The sequence below is a fragment of the Gracilinanus agilis genome, unplaced genomic scaffold, assembly GCF_016433145.1.
Source record: "Gracilinanus agilis isolate LMUSP501 unplaced genomic scaffold, AgileGrace unplaced_scaffold54648, whole genome shotgun sequence".
NCBI classification, from domain to species: domain Eukaryota; kingdom Metazoa; phylum Chordata; class Mammalia; order Didelphimorphia; family Didelphidae; genus Gracilinanus; species Gracilinanus agilis.
In genome coordinates this window covers 7,982-11,384 of record NW_025389852.1, presented here as the reverse complement: position 1 = coordinate 11,384, position 3,403 = coordinate 7,982, and the positions used below count along the sequence as shown (strand labels likewise).

At 45.1% G+C, this 3,403-nt stretch overlaps 1 long non-coding RNA gene across 1 annotated transcript; it reads right to left on the bottom strand.

Annotated features, from left to right (window-relative positions):
• Positions 1 to 6: 6 nt before the first annotated feature.
• On the bottom strand, positions 7 to 2,896 carry LOC123255954. Its single transcript, XR_006506806.1, has 3 exons — positions 2,610 to 2,896; positions 1,788 to 1,842; positions 7 to 93 (listed from the first exon to the last, which is right to left on the bottom strand). It is a non-coding gene; the product is annotated as an uncharacterized LOC123255954 (long non-coding RNA).
• Positions 2,897 to 3,403: the final 507 nt, after the last annotated feature.

The following is a 3,403-nucleotide window of genomic DNA, read 5'->3' as shown; positions in this document are numbered from 1 at the left end:
CTGATACCCAGGTGACTTTGGGCAAGTGACTTAACTCTTCTGGCTTCTGTATGTACTCCTTCTAGCCAACAGTTTGGTGAAGTCCAGGGGCTCCTTATCAGAATGTTGTTTAAATGAATAAAATACAACACATAAGATTTCAAAGGAAACTGATTATTTGAAATACAATTATCCAAATATTAAAAATAAACAAACTCATGGACCACAGGTTCCTGATCTCTGGAGTAGATGGTTTCTAAGGTTCTTTTCGAGCTCTAAAATCTATGATCTGAAAAAATCAAATGTTGATTTTCTTTTTGATTCCATTTTGTAATAAATTCTATTCTTTTTTTTAAAACCCTTACCTCCCATCTTCAAAATGTGTTGGTTCTAAGGCAGAAGAGTGGTAAGGGCTAGGCAATGGGGGTTAAGTGACTTACCCAGGATCACACAGCTAGGACGTGTCTGAGGTCAGATTTAAACCTAGGATCTCCTGTCTGTAGGCCTGGTTCTCTATCCACTGAACTACCCAGCTGCCCCCTATCAATTCTATTCTGTAATTGCCTAAAAACCATCTTTCTGTGTCTCTGAGTTAAAGTTTGGAAATTCATGAGTCCAAAAGTTCAATTTCTTCTCTGAGTTATCCTAAAATTCATTTGTCCTGTAGATCACATTCACTGAAAGAAATTTTATCTCACAGATTTGCATGTACAATTAAGGGAGATCTTTTAACCAGCAAGTCTATAGATAGATTCTCCAACAACCTTTCCTGACAGCAGGATGGAAACAGAGATTTTTGCTAGCCTCGAATGTCCAGCTAATCACGTTGTTTTCTGTCATCTACAATATTTCAGACTTTTTAACTGCGAGGTCTGGACTATGTGTAACTCCCAGAATATGCATTTCAAACCCTCCCTGGCTGAGCAATGTGCTGTTTCTAAGCATGCTGACACGTGTGTCATTCCCGGAAACCCCTAACAATGACCTCAGATGCTTTTTCTGGGCTGTGCCCCTGAGAATGTCCCAGTTAGGTGGAAGATGTTATGAGCTGTGCTCATACTATTTGCTAACTGGGTAAAGCTTCTATGCTCAACTATAGTTGTTATAAGTTTGGTTGTGCTATTTTCTGATTGGGTCAAACCTTTTCGTCAGATTGCCAGTTTTGGCTCAGCGGCTTCTGAAGGGCAGACAGGGAAGGAAGGGGCTTGTGGTTAAAACTGTAAAAGACTAGGTTCAGCCAAAAGAGGGTGCATTTTGCCCAAGACCAGAGGGTCTCTCATGAGAAAGAAATAAAAGCTCTGTCTCTTCTACCAGTACCTTCCAAGTCTGAATTTCCATTGTGAGGAGGTGCTCTCCATGAGGGTGGTCTCCACTCCTCTCCCGTATATAACTAATAATATTGCTCTCCAACTGGTATGATTCCTGTTCTTTGTTCTCTTGTATAAGAAAGCTAGTAAATCTCACTTTTTTCTTGCAGGGGTGTCCAAAACCTATTTTCTTGTTGACTACTAGCCTTGCCAATAAAATGAATGTGATCAAAATTTTATTGCCTCAGTTTACCTTATTTTTAAAATTAACAGATTATTTATTCTATTCTTTGGATGTGTGTTGGGGTACCAGGGGAGGTTTTTACCAGTCTTTCTGGAAGGCCTGGGATTGGGCAGGAGAGTGTGCTTATCTCCCTTTCAACCTCCCACATTTACTCCCTAAAGTTCCCCTTCCAAAATGGGAGGGTCCTGGGATTCCCCTTAGTGTGATGAGGGAAGAGGAGTCTTCCTAGCTCTTTCCCACATGCACAGGTTCCTTACCCTTCAGGTAGTTTCTCTGGGATGTCACTTCCTTCAGAGTCTCACTCAGGTTTTTCTAAGGGGAGGAAAAAAGTGGGTAAATGGGCCAGGCCCCGGAGACATCCTCATCTTCCCCCAAATCCTGCAATCCTTCCTGGGCTTGGCTTCCAGTTTCAAAACAAGAACTAAGGTTAGTTGGGAGAGATGGACAAAAAACGGCAAAAAGGATGTTTTCTAGGCTTATATGCTGGAATGTTCTAGAAAAGGTAAGGGCCCCCAGAGAGACAGAAAGTTTGGGAAGGAGAAATGAGGCATATATGGGCACAGAGAGGCAAAGGACCCAGACAAGAGCTAGTGGTAAAGGAAATGAGGGACTGGTGGCAAGGAAGACCAAAGTAATCTAAGGCAGAGATGGGGAGGGAGAAGATTTAAGGAGGAGGGAGATGGGGAGAAAGAAAGGAGGGAAGAAAAACCAAGTGAGAAACCACCAAGGAAGGGAAGGCAGATAAAGAGGTGGGAGGTGGAGAAGAGAGAAAGATGGCAGAATGGAGGAAATGATGAAGACATAAAAGGAGGGGAGATATAGGATAAGGGAAACAGAGTCAGGGAAGAAATGGGGACTTGGGGTAGAGGCAGGGAGGACTTTAGGGGAGAAGCCATCAAGGTTATATGCAGAAAAGGCCAGAACCAAAATGCTGTGTTCTAAGAAATGACCTGAATACCCTCATCACTGACCCCAGACCTTTCCCTGTACCTTCTGGTTTCTAGCCTCCTCCCTTGTGTTCCTCTACCCCTTGGCCCCCTTCTCCCCGATGCCTCCCGAGCCCAGTCTATCCCCAGTACCAAGTCACTGCTGCAACTCTTCCACCGGGCCTCTGTCTCCAGGGAGGTTTCCTGGCTTTGTCTCAGCTGCTCCTGTAGTAGTCGGGTCTCGTTCCGATACTGGTACTGGAGCTCCAAGCCCTTTACACAGCCTTCTGAGTTGGCCCGTAAGCAGTAGACCCCCAGCAAGACTGATAGTATTGATATTATTGTTAAAAAACCTACCACCAGCCATATATATGTTTTTCCTTTACAATTCTCAGGTTGCTCCATGCTGATTTCTCTTACCAATAAGCTTCTCTGTGTGACCCTGTGTGGCTGTTCACCAGCACTGGTTTCGGATTGACTCTGAACCCGGCTAATTAGCATAGGGCCCCTCTTCCTGCCTAGGAGGGGGAAAAATTCCCGGTCCTGGGCTCCTCCCCGTGTTTGTTTTTTTTTTGTGTATGTGTGTGAGAATTCCCCAATCCATTTATTGGCTGAGGCTGGTGTTTGGGGTCACTGGGGTGCCAGGATTCAAAGCACAAGAAGAACCAGCTGCCCCCACCTGGGCATGGCCTGGGAGGGACTCCCTGGACCCCTATGGGAGAGAGGTTTTTATTTTTTTGTGGGAGAGGGTGGTAGGGTGTGAAAGCACCTATTCTTGTCCCACTTCTTTGCTACTTCCTAGAGAGGCAGAGACTTCCCCCAATAGTCAATGAGATCCTTCTTGGAGAGGGATTGGGGGGGGGGGACAGACCAAAGAGATTTGGGACCCAGGATTGGGTCCGCAGGGGGAGGATTCAAATGAAGCAGCAACCCAAGAGAGCCCTAAA